Source organism: Protopterus annectens, chromosome 7.part0 (assembly GCF_019279795.1).
Source record: "Protopterus annectens isolate FY-2018-M chromosome 7.part0, PAN1.0, whole genome shotgun sequence".
NCBI classification, from domain to species: Eukaryota; Metazoa; Chordata; order Ceratodontiformes; family Protopteridae; genus Protopterus; species Protopterus annectens.
Window position 1 is genome coordinate 1,828,911,974 of NC_056739.1, and position 26,611 is coordinate 1,828,938,584.

A 26,611-nucleotide genomic window follows, 5' to 3' on the forward strand; every position below is an offset into this window, starting at 1 on the left:
GGTATTAATACAGTGAAATACCATCTTGATAAGATCATATCATTCTCTATAGGAGATATTATTTTAGCTGGTGACTTTAATTGTATACTACATGAAAATGATACTACCACTATAGGAAAAAGGAAAATTACATCTAATGCAAAACATTTAAAGGATTTTGCTAATTCTTATCATTTAAATGATATTAATAATCAGATATACTCAAAATCATTACCATACACCTGTTTTTCTAACAGATACAAAACTTATTCAAAAATAGATAGAGTCTTTATTTCTAACCAGATGGTAACAGAATTAATTAACTCTAAAATCATTTCATGTCCTATATCGGATCATAATTCAATTGTTTTTGAGTTCATGATAAAAAATACTCACAATGTTCAGATCAAAAGGATACCAGCATACTTAACTCAACTAAAAGACTATAAAGAATATATACTTTTAGAAGTACAACATTTTCTAGACATAAATAATACTCCTGAAGTCTCCATTGTTTATGTTTTGGATGCTTTAAAATCATATCTATATGGACAAAGTATCAGATAGTATAATAATAAAAGGAAATCTTGGGATAAGGAATTGTTAGATATTCAAAGTAAACTAGACTCTTATAAACATAATAATAAAGAAAATATTATGGATAAGAAAGTCACTGAAGAAATAAACAAACTAAATGAGAAATACAAAGAAATTTTAACTCATAAAGTTAAAATAACTTTAGAGAAATACAAGTTTTTGTCTTACTCAATAAGCCCCAAATACTTACATAGACTTAAAAATAAAACAAAAAGGTTGAATAAGCAAAATCATATCAAAGAAATTTTCTCTCTAAGGAAAAAAAAGAATGTTTTAGTCTACCAGAAATACTAGATGAATTTAGAAATCACTTTCACAAAATAAATCATAATAACATTAGCATGGAACCTAAAGATAAAATAAAGGAATTTATAACCACAAACATGAATAAAAAACTTAATAAACAACAGATTAAACTATTGGATAAAAGTATTTCATATACAGAGGTTGTTACACAAATAAACAAGCTTAAATCAAACAAAGCACCAGGTAATTATGGTATTATACCAGAGATATATAAAATCCTTTCTAAAAGTACATACTCATTAATACATAAGGTTTTTATTTTGGCCCAAAATGAGCTAATAACCCCCCCATCTTGGCAATACACATTTATTTCGCCAATTTTAAAACCTAATAAAGACCCAACTAGATGTACTTCATATCGACCCATCTCATTACTTAATGTTGATTATAAAATGTTTATGAGTATTTTTGCTGATAGATTGAAGACAATCATCCCTGGCATTATAGATATAGATCAGACAGGCTTCATTGTAAATAGAAATACTTTTGACAATATAAGGAGAACTCTAACATTAATTGATTTTGCAAATAGGAAAAAGAAAGATTTAACAATTATTAGTCTTGATATAAGTTCAGCATTCGATTCAGTAAGTTGGGACTACTTGTTTACCTTACTGAAGTGCACAAACTTCTCAGATGCATTTGTAAATCTAATTGAGCATCTATACAAAGGAGCATTGGCTTATATTAAGATAGGAACATATGTCTCACAAAAATACCCATTTTAAAGGTACAAAACAAGGGTGTCCACTCTCTCCACTATTATTCACTTTAATAATGGAGCCTTGGGCTAATTTGATCAGAAACAGTACTGACATAGAGGGATTTGAAATAGATGAAAATACAACATCTAAAATTCAACTCTTTGCAGATGATGTTCTAATTACATCAGCAGGATCTAATTCTTCTATGCAGTCTCTATTTGATAAAATGATGAATTTTAAAAGTATTTCTGGTTTAATATTCAATGAAGAAAAAACTAAAATACTACCTATATATACATGAAAAAATGTTCTCATTAGTGATTTTACTAAATATGTACCCAATTCAGGTCAGATAACTTATCTAGGTATAATATTAACTAAAGATATTAAATCTATTATACATAATAATTATAATACCTGTCTTCTTAATATACAAAATCTTTTTAATACCTGGAATAATATGTTTTTTTACTATGGAAGAGAGACTTACAATTATTAAAATGATAATATTCCCCAAGATATTATACTTAATACAATCAATAATACTCCCACCTACAAAAATAATTATCAAGAAATTGAATACACTAATGTTAAATTTCCTATGGGCACCTAATAGACCTAGGATTGCATTAAAGAAACATACTAATAGCTGGTCTCAAGGGGGTATTTCTTTTCCAGACTTTAATTTATATACTATCTCTTCTATTGTAAAGGTTATTACTTTATTAATAGATCAGTCATATGTTGCAAAATGGAAAGATTACTGGGAGCTAATTAGTATTCACTTCATGAAAATCTCCTTAACACATAAAAATATGATTGTAAATAACTCCATGCTATGGTTACTAAAAGAATTTTGTACTTCACCTATTACACCTAAATATATAGTTAGTTACCCATTAAACATTATTATTAGCTATCGTAACTTTATATTCATGCATCCTAAATATAGGGAATGGAATTTTATTATATTCCCTATAATGTATACTCGGGGTATGCTTTTGTCATCCACTTCTGAAGGAACTCATTTAGCTACAGATAATGATCTAAAGTACTGGTATCAGTTGATATCTGATAATAAAGTTAAAAATCTAGATTTCTTAAAACAATAATTTGATCTAAGAGAAACTTGCTGGTTAGAAGTTCAGACCTTTAGACAACAGCTCATTGATAAAATAGATCTAATGTCTATAACAGTTAAAGAATCTATCCCAACACTGATTGATTACTTGATATTAAATTTACAACATAAAGTTTCTGATAAAGGTAAGCTTTCATACATACATAAAATTATCAGACAAGAAACTTTTTACAGTGTAGATACCTACTGGAATTATTTCATTTCCATTAATGGTGACCCACCAAATCAACAAGATAAACAATATATATTGTAATCTGCCTATAAAACTACGTCTTCCATTGTCTGGAGACTTTTTACATGGAAATTTTTACATAGATCCTTTTATACACCTTTGATGATGAATAAAATAAATAATAAAGATAATCTATGTAAAAGATGTAATGTAGAAATTAATGCTGACTGGGCTCATATGTTTTATGACTGTATAAAACTGAAAGAATATTGGAAGTCAATTAATGAATTTTTGCAGGCTCTTTTTCCAGATAATTTCATTATTTCTAAATCTCTTATATTATTCAACACACCTGTACCTCAAAGTGTTAAAAAGGTTAAGCTTCCCTTGTTATGGTCTATTCTAGCAGTGGCTAGAAAAATAATAACCAGAAATTGGATTTCAGATACACCTACTTCGTTCAATGAATTGAAAAATGTTATGACTATAGTGTGCCATATGGAATTGATGACAATAAAATCAAGAACTACTAGAAAAACATCTTATTATATTGTATGGGATAATTTACAAAACTTGTTAAAGAAATCTTAACTGCAATAGCATGGTATTTTAGTTTAATTAATTGATCTGATTGTAGTGGATGTCTTTGTAAATACTTTGGTTGTTTTGTTGAATGTTATAATCATATCTATTTTAATTACTTGTATAAAATTGTTATGATATTTCTCTTGTATGTTAAAAACAATAAACTTGTTTTAAAAAAAAAAGAACATACAATGATATTTTAGCTGAGTAGATCCCAGCAGAGATTGTTAACAGATAGTGCAAATTGTAGTGGGTCTAGTACTGACCCTTGTGAGAGTTCTATATCTGGCAAAAGGTTTGGGCTGATTGTATCAAAGGACAGAAACAATGTTCTGTTGAGTAGCTCTGGAGCCAGTAGCATACCTCACCTGAAAAGTATCATTTTTTAAGTCCTTGCATTAGGATGTTTTGGTGTATACATTTGACATTTTATTTAATGTCTCTGAACATGTCTCTAGTGACTTTGCCTTTCTCCATGTTTTCATAGATGGTGTTAGTAGGAAATTTGGCAGTGCTTGTATTGTATCTACCTGAAGTCATGTTGTTTATCTATTAGGATGCCATACTCTGCAGTGAATCCAAAGCTTTTCTTATATAATATTTACTCAATGATCTTTATAGGTTCATAGGTTTGTAGGTTGTTTTTAAGTTATTTGCCCATGAATCCTTTTAAACCCATCCAAGGTTACCTCAGATATAACAAAATATTGTTGACGTGTCAACATCCCAAGGAATTTTGCAGTTATAATATAGGCTTGTACACAAGTGTTCACAGGCTTCCCCTATCTATTATGGACATATGGCTACATCTGGAGTAAATTTGTGATTTCCCATCAATTTGTCCAAGTTATACTTACATGGGGTTAGAGATGAACTTTGCTTTACATGGATGGGAAACATGTTCCAGATAAGGGATAACCTTTTTAATACATACCTGTCCCTCCAAAATGTTATGTTTATGTCACTGACAAAGTTTTCATCTCTAGAATGAGTATTTCTGAAGTTATTTGTTTTGCAGATCTACAACAAATCCATCAATATGGGATCAGAGGATGCCTTGTAAAATAGGCATAAATAGCCACACACAGTCTGTTAGAAACCAAGTACAGAGAACGGGCTTTGAGATGGTCCTTGTAAGACTTGTTGTTTAATCCTTGTATTGTTTTTGTGAGTAACATCTATGGTCTCTCAAGCTGCTGTAAATAGCTAGTATGGCAGATGTCAAAGGTTGATTTGCTATAGGGTCAGCGTTAGCTATAGGCCTGTAGGTTTTGGTGGGTGCAATTCTTAGAAGAGGGATTATTGTGTTTCTTGAAAAAAAATGGATTGTTTTTTCACACAAGGAAAGGTTAAATATGAATGAGAGATGCTTTTCAAATTATTCCTTCCTGTTTTGGGCACAGTACAGTATATTAGAAAGAATCTTGTGGCTGAGCTGGTCATCAATTTATTTAATTCACCCTTAATTTTCTTTTTGTGGTCACTTTTAAGTTAAAGTAGGGGTAGTCCATGTAGCTATGAAATATCTGTATTAGTGTTAGTGTAATGACATTAGTAAGGTCAGTTGACTGTTTTGAAGTTGGTTAAAGTTTGTCTGATTCACTGTATTTTTTTTTTTAATCTAATTGATGTGAACTATTTTTAAAAGTAAAAATGTTATTTTCTGATAATTTATTGTATTCCAAATCTGTTTTCACCTATGAAGTTGTAAATGAACATTTCTGAATTATTTTGTTTAGCTGGATTTGTGGCAAATTTAAGCCTACTTTATAAGGCTAAGGTAATGATTATGATTTTAGCATTACTGGGGCATGTTCCATTCTTCCCATGTTATGTCTCTGCTTTCTAAAATCTGAGCAATTTGAGGTGTTAACCATATTAGCTTTTAGTTTTCTGGTGCATATAGGATATCAACATTAAGGTATCTCAAAAGTCTGTAGGTGTATTTGTGGGGATAGATATGCTGTGGAGGTTTATAGCATTCCATCTTTAGTTTTAGCTTTTGCCACTATGTTGATCACATGGATATCACATTTTATCTTCACATTAATAATTTCATCTAGAATTTTGGTGTGTGTTACCTGTTCTATCACTGCATTATTGCTGTATTTTATATAAAAAAATGTATGGTGTCTTTAGATAATATACAATTAGTGCTGATATTTTGGCATTTATTATCAGCTGAATGGCAATGAGAAAATACTTGCATCTGTTGAAGGCAAGTTATTTCTTTGGTTGTCCTTCATTAAGAGGTAATACTGAGCATATGAAAGTGGAAACATCTGTGTACTGAGTTAGAGCTGTTTTGTCAACTGTCGTTGGTAAATATGTTAAATACGAGTTAGCCAAACATGAGCCATGAGGGGCTTATGAAGGACTGTGAGTGCTAATAGGTTGTCTGAATCAAGTAACCAATAATTTCTTTCTGAATGCATTTTTCTAGAATGTTGAAAATTGGTGATAGTAAAGCAATAGGTTTAAAACTAGAGATGCTACGATATTCACACTATTATGAATTCTGATTATGTAAGATTGCTTTTATACTAACCATGCATACTTTTCATTTATGGTCTGTTTCATCATCATCATCATCAATCCCCTTTTCCCATTTTCTACATGGGGTCAGGGTCACGTGTTAACTGCTGCCATCTGTCTCGATTCAATGCCACACTCCTGCCATCTTTTATATTCATGCCTGATCATCCCTGATCTTCTCTCACACAATCCATCCACCTCTTTGCTGGACACCCTTGTTTCCACTCGCATTCTTCTTGTCTGTCCCAAATCATTTTCACCAGATTGTCTTCTGCTTTTCTACATATGTCCCCGAACCATTGCAGTCTGCTCTCTTTGATCATTTTGCAATTGGAGCTACTTTGGCTTCTCCTCTTATTTCTTCATTTTATGTCAGTCTCAGTGTGCATCCTATCTCCCATCTCAGGCACTTCATGTCCATCACCACTAGCTCCCTCATCTGCTCTGCCTTCACTGCCCTGGTTTCTGTACCATGCATTAGAAATGGTCACACCTCTGTTTTGTACACCTTATTTTCAGCTTCTTTGGCATTTGCTGTTATACACTACACATGACTCACTATACCAGTTGACTGCAGCACCTGTGAGTCTAGCTTTGATCGCTTCATTCAGACTTCTCTTTTCATCAACCACTCTTTCCACATACTTGAAGTTGTTAATCTGTTCCACCATCTTTGAAAAGCCTACTAAAAGAGCATGTACTACACTCCTGGCTGTGCTCTTACTCTTCACCTACCTACCAAAGTAACTTATTAAACTACTGTACCTCTGACAAAACTATACATGTCCATCCTAACTCATCACATCTGGAACCCATCATGATGATGACCTTATTAAAATTTCACTTTTCTCTCCTACTGTAAACAATCAATTCTTCTGTATTGTTTTTTTTCCCTCTCCTCTCTGAAATTAGTTTATTTTTCTCTCTCATTTTACCTCCACTTTGTAACTACAAAACTAAATACAAATGTAAATTACTGCTTTTTCCATTTGTTTTACATGTTTCTTTTTGAACATAGCATTTTTTGAACAGCTAACACTCATGTTTACTTGCACTCTGTGGTAATTCAAGACACATAACTATCTACAATGTAAAATAATGTATTAAAATGTCTATGAAGTGTGAACTTTGTAACTTGTGAATGTAAATGTGAAGCTTTCTTCCACTGAAAAGGGCATTTCTATTCCAGATAGACTTGCCCAGTCAACAGAAATTAATAAATAATTAATAAATAAATACATACATACATGCATACATACATACATACATACATACATAGCAGTAGGGACATTGATAGGTGTGTAAAGTGGTTGTTTAAATTGAAAAACTATATTCTAGTCTGATTAATTTCAGAAGGATCTTTACTGCTTTTGTTTACCTGTTTGAAAAGACTATTAAGGGTGTCTGTCACTGGTAGTATAACTCCTTAATCTGTGAAAATATATTTTCCTTCTCTTTGTATTCAGTTCATTACTTTATTTATGATTGTTCTGTATTATTAATATACTGAATTTGTCTATTCCGACTTCCATGCTTTCCAAGCATTATACCTGATGGTAATCATTTAATCTCTTGGTCAGCGAGATGACAAGTAAGGTTTTGGCTTGCTTTCTGCATACAGATACCAGTGAATTTATGCTGTCTAGAAAATCTGTATTAAAGTAAGTAATGGCTTCATCTAAAGGAATTTATTTCAGTGGGGTCTGTTTTACTTTTCTGAATAATGATTTGAAGCTTGGGGAACATTAGTATATATATTTTTACCAGATGTACTTACAGAAGTTGTTTGTAGCTTTTGCTACTTGAATACTATGTAATAACAGTGTTCAATCAAAGTATTCAATATTGTGATATCATCTGTTATTTATTTTGTTGATGTATATAGTTAGTGTCCAATCTAAAAGGTTAATTCTGCGAGCCAGTTTGCACACTTTGAGAGGTTAATGGATTAGTTGTGCTAAGCCATATATGTTTATGCGTAGTAAGTCTTTGCTGGTTGACTGTTGAGAGGAAGCCGTTGTCCAGCTTAGGTTGCCATCACCTACAATTATTCATGTTTTCCTAATATTTGTGGTAAACCAGGATAATATTTACTTTACTCCTTGTATTCTTTTTGTGAGTAACATCTGTGGTCTTCCATGCAGCCGCTGCAAATAACAGGTCAGGTATATAACAAAGGGTGATTTGCTATAGGGTCAATGTAGGTTTTGCCAGGTGCAATTCTTAGTAGAAGGATTATTGTCTCTTTTGAAAAAAAATGTTTTTTTTATGTAAGGAAAGGTTAGGAAAGGTTAAAATATAAATGAGAGATGCTTTCAAATGATTACTTCCCTTTTGGCCAGAGCACTATATATTAAAATCTTGAGAATGGGTTGGTGGACACTAATTCATCCTTAACTTTCTTTTTGTGGTCACTTTTAAGTTAAAGTAGCAGTAGTCTATGTTGTTGTGAACTATCTGTATATCATTAGTAAGATCAGCTGACTGTTTTGAGTTTGCTTAAAGTTTGATTTCCTGTATTGATTTAATTCTAATTGATGTCAGCTATTTTTAAAAGTAAAACTGTTATTTTCTGTTAGTGATTTTATTGTATTCCAAGCTGTTTTCATCTGTAAAGTTGTAAATGCAACTTATCCTTATTAGTTTAGATCGTCTTATAGTAGGATCATTGTACTCTTCTGCAGGAACTCCAGTGATTCTTCGATTTGTTTGAAATGTCAACAATCCTTATATTACACATTACACTTAAAGTGCTGCATGTAGGCATTTACTTTTTTATCCAGTTTTTATATTTTAAAAGGAATGCCTTTGCTAGTTTTTTTTTAATTTCATAAAAATACACCCATATTACCGATTCTATTTTTAGAACAATTTTAAAAAGAAATAATTAAATTTCTCCTGTCGCCTAAATCATCAAAGTTCTCCTATGCAAAGTCAATGACAATTAAAGTGAATGGAGACTAACAATTCCAGACATATTACTTTTTTAAAAGCTGATGATAATAAAAAAAATTCTGCAGGATTAAATATATAGATCGCTGCTTTTGCTAGCATCTGGTCTAGTTATATGAATCATACACACACACCTGCGTGTGCACACGCATACACACACATGCACTCTCTTACATGCACATGCACCCACACAATATCTATATATATATCTATATGTACATATTAATATATATGTGTATGTGTGTGTGGGTTATTTCTGTCATCTGTATTTAACAAAACCGCCATAGGCTAGCTATTTTTTACATTTATCCCTATGAAGTTGTAGAATTCAGGCTAAATAAAAATAAAAAAGAAATTGAGAAGAAGACGAGAAAAAAAGAAAGAAAGAAAGAAAGAAAGAAAGAAAGAAAGAAAGAAAGAAAGAAAGAAAGAAAGAAAGAGGAATATCAACAGTTTATCAACAGCCATGGCAGCATTTTCCAAAATGGAATTCTCTCCAGTTTTTTTATTAGCTTTGCCTTCTGAAATGGAATTAAGAGTCAGTAGTTGATTATATAATGTCAATGATAAATAAATTTAATTATGGATATATATATATATATTGTATAATCCTGATATGCCTGTTTTTGAGTCAATTAAGCTTTAAAGCTGAACCCTTTATTTTGCAAAAAAATATATTTTATGCGCGGATTGCAATGAGATTTGTATTAATGACCAACATTTCTTCTTAATTTTCAAACGTGGCCTTATAGGTTCATAAGTGTGCACTAGGCTAATGGCCCTGGAGCCTATACAAGCCTAACCCATAGGATTACCCTGGCATCATGCCACCCAACCTTAGTTCCCAGTGCCTCTGTTGAGTAGAGCCACTGGAGTGATCCCCAGGGTGAATTTTCTATTTCCCATCCACTCATCAAGATTTCTCTTGAAGAGGGCCAGTGAGGTGTTCTGTTTGACATGTATGGGAAGTCTATTTCATAGCATGGGCAGTCTCTGGGTTATGAGCCTGCCCCTCCAGCATGTTCTGTTGATTGTGGCAATGAGGTAGAGGTCTCTGGAGGATGAGGTGCTGAGGGATTGGGATTTCTTTAGATGTAGCATTTCTAACAGAGCTGGGTCAGACATGGCTTTGTAAGTCAAGCAGAGATTGCCTCTAAGTAGGTGATATGAGACAGAGAATAGTTGGAGTTTCTTGAGTATGTCCATATAGGACAAGTGTTTAAGAGCCAGGATCCTTTTGTGAGGTGCTTTTGCGGCCTTTCCAGTTGTTGCAAGTGTCTAGTAGGGTACATGCCAAATGGGGCATTGTATTTGATGATTGACCTAATGAGGGAAGAGTTGAGGGAGACAATGACCTCTTTCTTCCTGGATGCAAAACCCTTAGTAATGAGGACTTTCTGACCACAGTGGCAATGTGGTGGTCAAAATAGAGGTTGCTGTCAACTTGTGCTCCCAGATCTCTTATAACAATTTTTGTGTTCAGTGGACTTCCATCGATGTGGTAATTCATGGGAACCAGGTTTTTCCCAAAGGGGATGATGACACATTTTTTGGCATTGAGCTTAAGGCCATGGTTCTGACACCTCACTGGTCTCAGTGAAGCCTTTCTGTAGGATGTCAACATCACTTGGGGAGTTAATAATAGCTCCCAACTTGCAATCATCTGCAAACTTTGTCAGCCAGAGTCCCTTCATGTTGGCCTGGACTTCAGAGAAGTAGATACCAAACAGGAGAGGACCCAAGAGTGAACCCCGTGGGACTCCTCTCATGACTGGTCGGCAGTCTGACTTGGGGTCAGCTACTTTCACTCTGTGGTTTCTACCTGTGAGCCAGTTTGCAATCCACCTAGTGATATATGGGCTGATGCCTAGCTTAGTGAGTTTTTCTATGATTCATGAGTGGGGAATGGTATCAAAGGCCTTGGCCAGATCAAGGTAGGCTGTATGAACCACTTTGCCTTCATCCACAGCTCTGGTGATTGACTCAAAGAAGTCGACTAGGTTGAGCAGGCATGATCTACCCTTCACTAAACCAAACTATGTGGGATCCAGAGTTTGGAGATTTACTATATTCTTGTTTATTAGGTCCATGATGATGCTTTCCATAGCTTTCCATATCAGACTCGTCAGGCTAATGGGGTGATAGTTCCCAGGGTCTGTAATTGCTCCTTCTTACTGGAGAGGGATGACTGTAGCAGTGTGTCACTTGGTAGGGACAAAGCCTGAGGTGAGGCTGTGTTTGAACAGGGAACACAGGTGAGGTGCCAGTTCACTCTGTAGATCATGTAGATCACAGCCAGGGATATTGTCAGGTCCCATAGAAGCTGTATTCTTGGCCTTGAACAGTGCTGTTTTAATCTGTGCAGTAGTAATACTGGGTCCCTGGCAATGTACTGGTATTGTGATTGGTCCTTTGGGGGGGGTAAAGTTGGCACTGAATCTGTTGGCCAGTATATTGGCAATACCTGTTGGCTTGGTATAGGAGGCACCATTGTGCTGTAGCACAGAGAAAATATGGGTAGCCATGGAGCTTCTTTACATAACTATAGAAGACCTTGTGATTGTCTTTACTATCTGCTGCAAACCTGTTTTAATAGCTAGCTTTAGAAGATTTGATGAGGGATCTCAACATTTTGTTGAGGCTGATAAAGGAGATTTTCCAGTCTTGGGACTTCACCATATTCCACATCAGTTTCCTCCTTCTGTTGTAGAGTTTGTTTATAGCAGGGGGCCACCAGATTGGCTTCCTTGTTTTGGAGGAGAGCATCTTGGTTCTATTGGGTATGGCGAGATCCATGCATGTGTGTAGGTCTTCATACAGTGCATTGGTATATTATACTGTGGTCATGCAACTATTCTCCATTTGCATGGGTGCTGTGAAGTTAGCCACCTCTGTTTTTAGGAGCCCAAAATTAGCTTTGGAGAGGTTTTTCATGGTGGTTACCTTTCCAGGGGGAGGTATATTTCCAAGGTGATTAATTTGTGGTCGAATCTAACCAGGGGTCAGTTGACTATTGGTGTAGAGCAATGGTTGCCCATGTTAGTAATGGGAAGATGATGTTCTTAAATGAATCAGACATATCCAAAGGTAGAAAGGAAACTATTTGGTGACTATCATTTTTTAGGCCATCCCTAGACTTCTACGCTGCTCTTAAAAGTCCATTTCTATGGTCTTCAGTGTTAAGAATCATATAGGAAACTAAATAGCTCTACTTTACTGGGTCATCAATCAGTATTTGTGGTCAGCTTAAGTTATAAATTTGAAATTTCTGTTTACACAGACAATCTGTAGCCTTTACTAGAGGTGCTACCATTCTGTGGTCTGTTGCATAACATCAGAGGCTTCAAACAGTGGTCTTAAACCTGCAGTTATGAATATGATAGCTACCGTATTAGCTGCACCCTTCACAATCAGTCTAGGTAGTAGAGTGGCTCATCGTATTGTGTGCCTTCTTTCTACAGGTTCGTTGTATTGTATGCCTTCTTTGCACAGAAGCAAAAACGTTACCAAAGTTTGAATTTTTTTAAATGTTGAGTTTGTTTTGTTTTTCTGACATCTCATTCAGGTGGAGTATTTTTATACAGTAAGAAATTTTAAACTATAAACAAACTCTTCAACTGATTTTTTTCTACTCTGAAAGAGCTAGTAGGATAAGATGTTCACGGGTAATAGCTATAACATGACGTTTTGCTTATTTTTGTCCTGTCATGTCTTATCTATACTGTTTTGTATTGTGACTGCCTTGCTTTCCTTTCCATAGTAAATGCAATGTTTCTTTAAATAAAATGATACATTTCTTTAGTTCATATTCTTACATTATGCTTATGTAACTCCCTACTATTGAGGAAACTTATTGCTCACCTTGTAATACTAATTGTAAATTATATGTTCTTGGTTTTACTGATATATTGCAAATTGTCTGCCTTCGTAAACATGTGCTTCAAGTTTCAGAATTCTTAAATGATGTTGACAGCTAAAATCATAAAGCAGATTTAAAATGGCCACAAGCTGTTGTAGGAACCTTTCCAAAACGAATATCAAAGGAAAATTTAGTAATTTTTTAATATGTGTTACAGTTAAATTTTAAATGTCAGTTGTGGAGAAGAATTTAAATGTTATAACCTTTAAACATTTTATTAATACTAATAGGTAATGAAGCTACTAATGAATTATTAATGATGCAGATACTTTTGCAAGGTTTTAAAACATTTATACAACATTTCTGTAATCAAAAGTATTAAGTTAAACACTTGCATGACACAGGAAGGAGAATTAAATTTCATAGCTATACTTGGATATGTAGCACACAGTGTTGTATGTGGTCTCAGAGGCAGGGCCAAAACATTCAGTGTAGCAGTATAGAGTGCCTTTTCCATTCTGATTCATTGCTTTAGATCTGAATTATGGTCCTGGCCCTGGGTACAACATTATTCCAGGGGTGAGCTTCACCCAAGCCAGTTCTTCACAACACCACACAATGAAATGCAAAAGATCCATGCTATGCCAGGAGTTGGAAATGAGATTCTAAATAATTACATAGCAGTGAGTATCATCGCCCACTCCTAGCATAATATGATTCATTCTGATGTATCTATGAACCTGTCATGCCTGCCCATAGCTGTCTGGTGGCACAGCTATACCTATAAGGAAGACGTGTGCTGTAGGCTTTGAGCACATCCAGAATACCAGAGGAATTATATAGGTGTGCTGTACATTAAATAGGACATCCTGCACAGCAGCACCACCTGTATCACAGAGGGAAGAATCCCTGTATGATACTTACTATGGCTTTCAAGCATGCATCCTCACTACTCTGAAAACAGAACTAGCATGCAGGGGGGATCTTCTCCACTGAGGAATATCCTCTAGTTTTTACATTTCTGGTTGTGCGAGCTGTGCCAAATGAAATTCATGAGTGACTCACACATCATATTACCATGCATGTGAGTAGCCCTCAGTCGACTACCAGTGACTCCATGTGTCTAGCAAAACAGCTTTACCTATATGTGGAACTTGCAGGAAGTCTAGCTTCCCACCATTTACTTCCATTTGCTGAAACTATGCATTTATTTCATGGCCTAATCCATTTCTTTGGGGATTTACACTAGCAGCCTTTTCCAATATAAAATGACAAAGAATGTTGGCATTGTGGCCCTAATTCCACTTTTGCATTTGTGAGTAGGTGTTATTACAGTGAGACAAGAAGTGTTCATTTTAAATATTCATGGTAACTAAATGCATAAAAAATCGGGTTTGCCTCAGGAATTTCAAATTAAATATTTTGAGGTTTTTATTCAAAGCCTGTTTGTATTTGGATCTGATATTGCTTACAAAATAACAAATGTAGTGCAGCGTTTTGTGGACAGCAAAATATATTCTTGCTCAACATACAGTGTCTGTATGTTTTGGCATTATAACCTGCCATTAGAAAAGTTTAGCTACTACGAAATGCCAGCACAAAAATATATCATCTTTTCCATGATCCGCTTCTCAGTCTGTGCAGCATGCTAACCGGTCATATCATTAAAAATGAAGCGGTAAAATGGTTTTGAACTGTGGCAAGTTACTTTTGTAGAATGTTGACATCTCTACATTCTGTGCTGAAATATGGGTCAACTACTGTCTTAGTTATTTGGTTAAGGTACTCAGTAGCAACCTTACAATGCATGACCATACTGATAATGCAACGACTTATCTTCTGTAATAAGTTGTAAAGTGCCCTTCATATACTCTTTTACTCATCTGCCAAGATATCTAATGCCTCAAAAACCACCTGAAATTCTGCAATTGGTTGTACTAGCCATAAGTCTTATCAAAATGTTCCATAGTGTTTCACCGTCATGTAGTGCAGACACAATTCTGGTCTAAGTATATTTAGAAGGAAATGTATTTTCAGTTCCAGTTTCAGCAATGACACAGGTATAGAAAGATACGGCTTACAGAGATCTTGCCATGTGCAGCTGTGTTTAATAGAAATTGCTTGCTCATGCTGCAAGTGAATTATATCACTGAGTCAGCATTTAACTGAGGTAAGCATATCCTTACTTTCAGATAGAATGAGAACTATAATTATGGTAAAATTAATGGAAACATGATTATAGAACCATGTGTAATGTTTTGGTTGACATATTTGTACAACTGAACTATCAAGATGTATCTTTTTCTGCAGAATGTCGGAGAAACGTTTCATGCATATAATCAGTGCTAAGAAAAGATACTCAAAATGGATTCTGATAAGTGATATGGATATTATCTGTATAACACGTGCATCATCACACATCATTACTCATGTTCAAGATAATAAAGCAAATATGCATCAAAAATAATTAGTTTCAAACGTTATATCTTTTTTTCCTAACAACACATCATGCTGCATACTGATAAACTTCTTTGCCATTCTTCAGGATCTGTTCTATAATGTTTTAGTCAGTTATGAAGGCATGATAGTAGACTTTTGAATTTCATCAGAATTCTCAGCAAAGATTTTACATCTTCTTACAGAATGTTGAAAGAATGAGTAATTAGAGCAAGCAGAAACCAAAATCAAATAATGCACAGTTTTGGACATTATTCATGAAAATTTTCAAAACCTGGTAAATGTGTGCAGAACAGAGTATATTGGTCAGACTCTTCAACTAAAGAACTTCTACAACTTACAGAAATTGTAGAATACCAACTCTATAAAAACTTGCATTCAAGACACTTGGGAACACATTCATGTCACCATTGTTTCTAAAATGTAGAAATATAAACTGGTCCTTCCATATAGGCACTGAAAGATCCCTGACTTTTTGCTATATTGATAACAATGCTGCAAAACTATGCACTGTGACAGAAGTGATAGTGACAGTGATGAAAATGATGATGATGAGGAGGGCAGGAGAATGAGAATGAAGATTCTGATGATGCACAAGAGGAGGAGGAGGACTACCAAAGAATTACAGAAGATGAGATGTTCTGGTTTCTGCTGATGACAATATAATTTATAGTCTGAGAACAGCTATACCTATCAGTAGTTATGCGGAAAATGTTTTCCCCATAATGGGTTCTTCATAGCTTCATATAAACTAATTCAAATGGCAGTGGCAGCACTTCCTCAATCATTATCATACTACTTTTCCTGTTGTGGGTCCTGGAGGTACCATCCTTAGCAGGATAGACCAGCCTCCCTTACCCCTGTAATCATATCCAGCTTATAATATGAGATTCTCAAGTACTGTCATGTTAACTGCTCCAGCAGGTAATGGGTGTACCTTGATACCTACTCCTCATGGAGTGTGTCTTGATTACCTCTTTTTGGAGAAGCACAGGATTCTTCATCAGTAACCACCTCAGCTGGCATCTTTTAATACAGAGGAACAGTCATTGTACTCAGAATTCAGTTTCTGCTTTTAGTTTCAGTTTTTTCATGATACCTTATAAACAAAGTACTAGTAACAACTGGATTAAACATGCATCTCAACTGTCCAGGTTTTTCACATGGATGGACAGCCTGTTCCAAAGCATAGGGATCCTCTGAGACACAAATCTGTCTAACCAATATTTCCTGCGTATGCTGCAAGCAAAAGTTATATCATTGGATCTAGTGGTTCTGAAGCTGTTCTTAGATATGCAAAAGGTCCATCAGAGCTGGATATGAGGATGCTTTGTATGCCAGGCATAGATCGCCTATCAGTAACCTGTAAGAGACTGAGTACAGAGAAAGATCCTTAAGGTAATCCATATAGGATAGTGTGTTTATACCCTGGATTCTCCTAGGAACCTTTGTGGACATCCCAACTGTTGTAAGTGTCTGTTCAGGTACATGTTGAAGAAAGCATTATCCTCAAGGATGGGACTAATAAGGGCCAACTAAAGTGGCACTATGGCTTCCTTAAACCTGGATAGCATGCTCTAATTTATAATATAGGCAACATAGAAAGATGTTCTTACTATCTTGGCCACATATTGGTCAAAGGTCAGATTACTGTCTGCATCTGTTCCCAGATCCCTGATTACCAGGTCAACTCTTATCAATGGAGTACCTAGCCTGAGTAGCCATTTTCCTAAAAGGCTCTATAATGCATTTCTTGGCATTAGGTTTTAATCTGTGAATTTGGCTCCAGTCATTTGTCTGTGTTAGACAAATGTTTGTATCGTAGGGGGAATCTATGATAGCTCACAGTTTGCCATCATCTGCAAATTGGTTAGCCAAAGGTACTTGACATTAGCCTTTATCTCCAAGAAGTAGATGCCAAATAGGAGTGATCCCAGCATGGAGCTTTCAGGTACCGCCTGGTGATTGGTCTCTTAGTGGAGGTGATCTCACTAATCCTGTCTTACTGGGTCTTACCTGTGATACACCTGCAGTCTAGCAAATTATGCAGGGGTTTAGGCCAAGTTAAATAAGTTTGTCAACTATTTTAAGTGGGAATTGTGTCAAATGCCTTAGCTATGTCCATGTAGATAGCATCAACCATTTTTCCTTGCCTATTGCCTTGGTGATCTTCTCAAAGAAGTTCACCAGATTTAGTAGTCATGACCTTCCCTTGACAAACCCAGACTGGGTCGGGTCCAATGTCTGAAAGTTGTCTATTTGTTTGCTTATTATTTCCAAGATAATTCATTCCATGGATTTATATATTAGACTGATTAGGCTTATGGGTCTATATCGACTGGGGTAGGCTGATAATCCACCTTTGTGAAGTGGGATAACCAGTGCAGTCCTCCATTCTTGGGGTACAAAGTCTGTGTTGATCCTAGAATTGTAAAGTGACTCTTTGGTCCTAACAGATTATGCTTCAAGTTATTTAGTAGGCATCTATGGATGCTGTCAGGGTCCAGTGAAGTTGTGTTTTTGGCTTTAGTGAGCACCAACCAGGACATCTCCATAAACCTAAAACTCCCTTCTCTACCAGTCCCCTAATCCACACTGTCTCCTCCTCCCATAAGCTGCCAATGTCTGCCGGACCTATCCTGCTCATACTCGAATAAATAGATATAGATATACATAAGATAAAGATATAGACATAGAGACAGAGATAGAGCTATAGCTACAGATATAGATATACAGATATATATATATATAGATATAGATATATAAATATATATAGATATACAGAAGATACAGATATAGACATAGAGATAGAGACAGAGCTATAGCTACAGATATAGATATAGATATACAGATATATGGATATAGATATACAGATATATAGATATAGATATAGATATAGATATAGATATAGATATAGATATAGATATAGATATAGATATAGATATAGATATAAATATAGATATAGATATTGATATAGATATATAAATAGATATAGATATACAGAAGATAAAGATGTAGACATAGAGATAGAGACAGAGCTATAGCTACAGATATAGATATAGATATACAGATATATAGATATAGATATACAGATATATAGATATAACTCAAACAGCCTTCTCAACTGTTGAACAGTGGTTCTCCAATCGCTGCCTACTCCTTAACCCTAAGAAAACTAAATTATTACTTTTTTCACCTACACGTAAATCAACTTTATTAAACTTCTGTATTACAGCAACTGACAACACAATTATCTCTCCTGATTCCACAACTAAACTTCTCGGTGTTATTATTGATAACAATCTTAACTACGATACTCAAATCAACAGTACTATAAAAGCAGTTAATAAGAAAATAGGATCCCTGTACAGAATAAAGCCCTTCCTCACACCTGAAGCTAGAACAACCTTAGCCCAAACACACCTAATCTCAACCCTTCTGTATGCCTCCCCTATTTACACTAATCTATCTAAAAGTAAACTTAAGAAACTTACTACATCCTATCACAATATTGCCAGATTTGCCACCTCATCCCAATTCAGAACCCACCACTGTCTAAACCTAAAACAACTACACTGGCTTGAACTCCCTAACAAGCTCATTTTTCAACAACTTTTAATAGCACACAAAATCCTATACCAACCTTCTAAAACACCAGCTCTTTATACCCTCCTGACTCCCTACACAAACCTGAAACAACTACGTTCCTCTGATAAACTACTTGTTAATATTACCAAAACTAATAATTCCGCAGGCAACTGCCTTTTCTCTAACTCAGTAGGTAAAATATGGAACAATCTTCCAACTGATATCTCTTCTATGTCCACTCTTCCATTCTTTAAGAAACAACTATTAAGACACTTTAATAAATTCTGGCTTTGCTCTTGTACCAACCCAGACTAACCTGTTAGTACCTTACTCTATCTTTAACCTTCCTTAACCACTTTTACCCTTGCACCTACCACAACTCTCCAACTAACAAATTGTCCCGTTTTCCCCTTTCCCTTTTCTCTGCAAATATTACACTATTCATTTTAACATTTTTGACCTTCCTTTGTATTGCTAGGAGTTAACCTCTAACTTAAACTCTTTCTAATTTACCCTTTTCCAGGTAGACTCGAACTATAATATACGTGTTTATATAACACATTAGTTCTATGCAATATTTGTAATTGTAAATTGATTCAGCCCTGGAGCTTTTCTCCTCAGGCCTTTTTTTTTTTCAAAGTTAGCTTATTTAGTTCATTAAGACCTTTAATATATATGATTGTATTTCATTCTTCCCATTGCATAACAAACTTGTACTTTGTATTATTAGTATTTGTAAAATTTGTATTTGTAAAATTTTCTTATACCTCTGGAGCTTTTCTCCCCGGGCCTCCACTGAAAATGGACATAAATCCAGTTGGACTAGCCCGGTCAACAAATGTAAAATAAAAAAATAAAAATATAAATAGATATAGATATACAGAAGATAAAGGTATAGACATAGAGACAGAGCTATAGCTACAAATATAGATATAAATATACAGATATATAGATATAGATATACAGATATATAGATATAGATATAGATATAGATATATAAATAGATATAGATATACAGAAGATAAAGGTATAGACATAGAGACAGAGACAGAGCTATAGCTACAGATATAGATATAAATATACAGATATATAGATATAGATATACAGATATATAGATATAGATATAGATATAGATATACAGATATATAGATATAGATATAGATATAGATATAGATATAGATATAGATATAGATATGCTCTCAGTGCTCCCAGTGGGCTTTAATGTGTGGTTAAGTACAATGCCTCAACAACAAGGGCATGCCATTGCTCTTTCAAAATTCAAGTTTTGTTAACTACATTTCTCAGCTTTCAAGGCTGAAATAAACCTGTATTTCATGCCTTTTGTTATCAAAAAACTTGAAGCTCAAACCTTTTATTATTGAAGCTTCTAGCACTGCAAAGCGCTCACTCTCATATTATTCAAAATTTACGGGACTTGCCTAAACAGCCCCTATGTGGAAAACAAAAAGGTACCACACAGTACATAGAAGCCATGTGACAAAAGATTCCTGCTGTCCCTAGCAAAAGAGAAGTATCTGTTCACCATATGGTTACAGGCAAAAACACAATACACTCTAGAGTGGCATAAATTGACAAGCAAATTATTATAGACAATTTATTTTTTTCTTGGAATTTAAACATCAGTCTTTGATATGGAGAAATACTGCTTTAAAATATAGTAGGCTAGGTCAGCTATGCCCCAATGCATCACCATGAGGATAGAGCACCTAGGGTCATTCAGCCCCATGGGTGATGGCAAAGAAGGGCCCTGCAAGACCATGTACTGTCCTGGACTCTTGCACTAGAGAGACTGTTAATCATTGCCCTGTTATTATACAGTCTGTTGATTTCAATACAAGACTGTTTGACTAGGTATAGATGGCTGAGGTTGTTTACATAAATATCTGGGAGGCTTATGCAGGTATTTTTTGACTACCTCATCATAAGAGAGGAATAGTGATGTGTGTCTGTTTACCAACAGTTAAAAGGTAGAGACATACCTCCTGTTTTTATAGGCAGTTGCATCTCTCACAGGTTGAGCCGGAAACTAAATTAGGAATAAGAAGTCGTCAGCAAGCATCAAGCATACTCTACACTGCTTCAGTAGGCCTAGTGTCAACACACTAGTTTGGATGCAAGATCAGCTTATACCTCCATGATGATACTTGTTATACAGTTTATATTCGCATCTTGATAAGAATTAACCTAATTGCCGAGATGAGTAGTGGTAATTTAAGTTTCATTAAGTTACTGATAACACTTAAAATAAGAGCTAAAATTAGCAATGGTAGAGCTTAATTTAAATATTTTATATGGAGGACTCACATTAAGAAAAGAGCAGTTTTAGCAGTATTATATAGTAGAGGTAACATAAAAAAGACACACTATAGGGGCAAATAGAGGGGAAGAGGTTCATGGCACATCACTAGAGGGTGAGGTGGTAGGGAAGCAAGCTAATATTACAAGTAAGACAACAAGGCTGGAGTAAATATGGACAGATGAATTCAATAGAGAACATAGTGATGTATGGCTACAGGAGATTTGTAAAGCTATCATAGCATAAGGTTACAATAACAGTTATCAGATAAACTGTCTATGTATCTTTCAAGACAATCCAGTACTAAGGTCAAGGAAGACAACAACTCAATAACACATAGAAGAGGTTAACCACAAGAAAATAAGCAAATCAGAAAAAAAAAAATATAATGTCATCAAGAATATTCTAATAGCTCAAAAAAGTAAACAGTGTAATGTTCTGGTCTAGATAAGAGTAGAAAACCAAAGACAAAAATATCTTGAGTGCAAAATAGTGTAATGCAGGCCAATACCAGACAAACTACAAAAAAAGATTGTCCAAAGGGCAACACGATGCAAGCTCGAAGATAATTGTAAGAGGAAAGCAGTTTATTTGCAAAAAAATAGTTCAGAAGGAAAAAGTCTACATTACATCAATTAATGGAAAAAGAAAAGAGAATCCTGCATTGATGGTGGCTCCTAACAGTATAGAGATATAGACAGTTAGACCAGTAGACAACTCTGACTGAAGTATATCCCATCAAAACCCAGATGATAAAATGGGCTTAACTGTAGTTCTCTTCTCTCTCATCTGTCTCCTCTCTCCTATACTTGCAGTTGCACAAGAATGGTCAGCAATCCAAGCCACAGTACTGTTCTCTTTTTAAAGCTCTGTAACAAGAACCTACCAATTAGAAGGGCAACACAGGAACAACCCAGAGCAGAAAGCATAGATAAAAGATAATACATGCTTTTTATCTAAGCACAAACTGGTCAGTTAAGCAGGTCCTAAAGTTATTTTCAGGCATAATCATGTGAACCTTGGGGATACAAAGGGTTTGAGTGTTGTTCTTTGTCTACTCTCTGTACTTACTGGTGAACAAGCCCAAGGCAAAATATCCATGACGGCAGTAACCAAGTAAGATGATTTGAAGCATTCAGTTTACAGGACCTTCCAAACATGTGCAGGTGATACCAAACTGCTGCTACAGCATGGCTATCTGAGATTGCATTATGAGAAAAAGCTGTGTCAGCTAACATTGCTGCATTTTGTGAACCTGGGAAACTCTTCTTAGTTTCTTGTAGTGAAACACAGTGACTAATCATCAGAAAGGGTTCATTGGGTTGCATTCTTAGTTTAATTTTAACAAAGGAAGTGAACAGTTCATTGCCCACACAAAGAGATTTCATTACAGCCAAGTATAATCAAATTTGCAATCGTTCACTAGAGAAGATATACGCCATAATTAGAAAACACCAGAAAAACACAGGTCACTTTGTGCATTGATTCAAATTGGACTTTGTACTAACATTAGATATAAAGGACAGATTAGTTGTAAGCTCTACCCCTCTTACCTTCCTCAAACTTGCTGTGGAATCTATTGCCTATCATGTATCCATACTAATCAACAGAGTCATTCAAGAAACAACAGTCCTCTTCATCTGGAAAGCCTTCTTCATTGTCCCCCTGCAGAAAGGGGGGAACTCAACTGACCCATCTAATTATAGACCCATCGTCATCCTATCCCCTCTATCTAAAATACTCAAAAAATGCATCCATTCACAGCTTCTCGATTATCTCCTCCAACAAAACCTTCTTACTCACACTCAACATGGTTTACGGCCTAAACATAGCACAACTACTGCCCTCTTATCATTTAATCATACTATTGCTGAGCCCGTGGCAATAACCAACTCATATCCTGTCTCTTCCTTGAACTCTCCAAAGCTTTCGACATGGTCTCTCACCATACACTGCTATCTGAACTATCTAATCTTAACCTATCTGCTACCTCCCTAGCCTGGTTCTCTAGCTACCTCTTTTGTAGGCAACAGTCTGTCAGATGGCTCTCATCCTGCTCTCCCTCCATCCCAGTCACATGCAGTGTTCCACAGGGCTCCATCTTCGGTCCCCTCCTGTTTAGTACTTTTCATTAATGAACTACACACATCCTGCAAAGAATCCTCCCTTATCCAATACACTGATGACCCGACCCTCATCTCCAGTGATATCTCTGAATTCTACACCCAAACCCAGGACACCTTTATAACCATCGAAAAGTGTCTGTCTGATAATCTACTCATTCTAAACCCCCCCCCCCAAAAAACAAACTCTTGCTCTTTCTCCCCTGTTCTCTCTCCTACCACAAATCCACCTTTGTTATCACATCCTCTGGTAATACCATCATATAACCTGAATCCCACACAAAACTATTAGGTGCCATCATTGATGATGAACTTAAATTTAACTTACACATACTCCAATGTAAAAAACTCACCAGAAACTAGGTTTGCTTTATCGCAACAGAAAATTTCTAACTTCCAATGCTAGACACTCCCTGGCACAGGCATTTCTTCTCCTCTCCCTTCTATATGCTGCCCTTGTCCTAACCAACATTCAGTCCACAACTTTCTCCAAACTTTAACAGACATACCACAAAATACCTAGATTTTTCACCAACTCTCCTTACAACTCACACCATTGCTTCACGCTCAACTCTCTTCAATGCCTTGAACTCCCACAACAACACCTTTTATCACAATTTCAAATGATACACTCTATACTATATAAACCATCCTCCTGCCCAGCTCTCTCCTCCCTGGTTTCTACCTACTTCCTCTCTAGGACCCTCCGCACTTCAAATCAGCAACTCCTTGATATTTACCATCCAAAGTAAAATGTGAGCAATCTACTTTATAAATGATCTGTTGCCTGAGCTTGGAACAAACTACCTATACACATACGCTCCATTTCCCACCCAGTACACTTTAAGAAGGAACTCAGACTTCATCTACTTAACACAGAGTTTTGTCCCTGTCAGGACCCTACGTAACTACTCCTCATCCTTATACTTCATTCCCATCATGTGCAAATATATACATCAGGCTTAGCCTATTGTCTAATTAACCTAATAATTATTTTATCTGGTAAATTCAAACAAACAATATTGAAAGCTCAAACTCTAGTGTCTATTTTGTACATATTTGTATATTTTGTAAAGTTTTGTACAATGCTACATTTATGTTAATGTCTTTGTTTCTTACTCCTTATTTTTTGGCCTGCTGCATTTTTAATTTTAATATCTTGGAGTATGAATTTTTATTAAACTGTAAATTGATTGTAACTGGAGCTTTTCTCCTTGGGTCTCCAGCCCAGCTGGATTAACCCAGTTAACAAATTTCAATAAATAAATAAAATAAATAAGTTTCACACCTCTATTATGAAACATGAGATAAGACATTTTTGCAGACAAAGGCTGTAACTCATTACTATATTCTAAACAAAGCAGCATGACACGTCCAGGAAAATAGTCTAACATGATAAGACCTTCAGTTCTGGCAAGACTACATGTTCAAATAACAAAAGATTAAGCTTTTCAGACATAAAATAAATGCTCAAATAAGGTACAAAATCCCCAATAGGTTATCAATTGGAAGTCCCTACATAAGAATACATTATAGACCCTCAGGAAAGCTGGGGACTTAGAATATAGAGGAGAATAGAACTTAGATAGGGCTGCCAAGTTATACTTTAATGAGACTGGAATCAAAGATTTTAAATAAGTAAATAAGTATCAGTGTAACAGAAGTAGAAAATAGGTCTGCACCCATTTGATTGCTCAAATAGATTTCTTCATATAGTACTTGTCAAGAGGTATAATGGAAATCGATGTATCCATTAAACTAGTGACTTAAGACAAGCTTCCACACACACATTACTTGGGAAGATGCTATGATGCAAATCGTTTGCTTTAGTGACAGGAGCCTCTCATTTGGTTGTATCAGTAAAAATTTTGACAAGAAGCTTATGTTCACTATCACCCACTAAATATATGAACCTGAATAGGATGATATTTTTGTGATGTTCGTTCAATTAAAATGAAGCATAATAACAGCTAGTGCACAGAATGCCTCTGCTGAAAAAGAACATCCTATGAGGAGCCAACCATTCCGGCAATGGAATATCCAGGATCACCACTGTCTGCGATTATCTGTTGTAACAGACATGCACTTAGTCAAAATCCTAGTGCCTGTGATGAGTTCACATAGAAGCATCTGGAACAAACATTAACTGCCACCATCCTTGAACCCAGAATCCTCTTTTATTCTTTGGCATTGTTTATGTAGAAGTTTGCATCTCTGTGGTCTAAAGAGTACATTTAGTTTCATTTGAATAAACTTGAAAGGATAAACTTCATCATGAATATATTTTATTTATTTATTTATTTATTATTTATTTATTTTACATTTGTTAACAGGGATGGTCCGACTGGGTGAGGTCCATTTACAGTGGAGGCCCAGGAAGAAAAGCTCCACTTAATTAAAAACAACAAATAACAACAATAATGATATTATACATAGTATAAAAAACATTGTTATACTAGTAGTATCTAGTGAGAAAAGAAAACAGTAAAGACAATTTCAATCAGCAATATTTACAAATGTACATTCTGTTTGTTGTAAAAAACCGACAGAGATTACAACAATTTCCTGATTATCAAGGGATACCATTTATAACAACCATGCCTACTGAGGGCATGAGCTATGAGAAAAAAAAAAGAAAGTGTGGAGGTAACAGATTTAAGGACTATGTGACACACGGACAGAGCCAAGAATGTATAAGATGGGCCTTAAGGGAGTTTTTGAATTGTGTGGTATTTGATGCAGAAGTCACGGATGGAGAGAGATTATTCCAAGTTTTTGCTATACTGTGTGAAAATAGAGCTTTGCCTGCTGTGTTGTTAGCTGGAGTGATATAGAGGAGTGATTTGTTGGCAGAGCAGAGTGGAAGATTTGGTGTGTAGTTAGTAATTGCCTTAGAGCGGGAGGTTTGTTGGGTTGTTTTAGGTTGTTGTATATGACAAGTTGGTGATAGATTAGTAGTTGTGGGAGCTCAAGCCACTGAACTTGCCTAAGAGATATGTAATGACGGGTTCTAAATGGGACATTTTTAGTGAACTTGGTGATTTTGTTATAACAAGACTCAAGTTTATCTAGGTCAGTGTCAAAGGAAAAAACTTCAAAGACCAATACACATAAGGTTCAGGTAAGGCACTTTAATTTACTTGCAGCAAGGAGCCACAAAAACATGCAAATGCAAGGATTTCTCTAACTACTAACAGGAAGTATGTTCATTCTTATACTATTTTGCAAGACATGGCCTTCTAAGCTGACGTAATCAAACACAACTTTTAGCATTGTTCTACAGCAGATGTTACTTC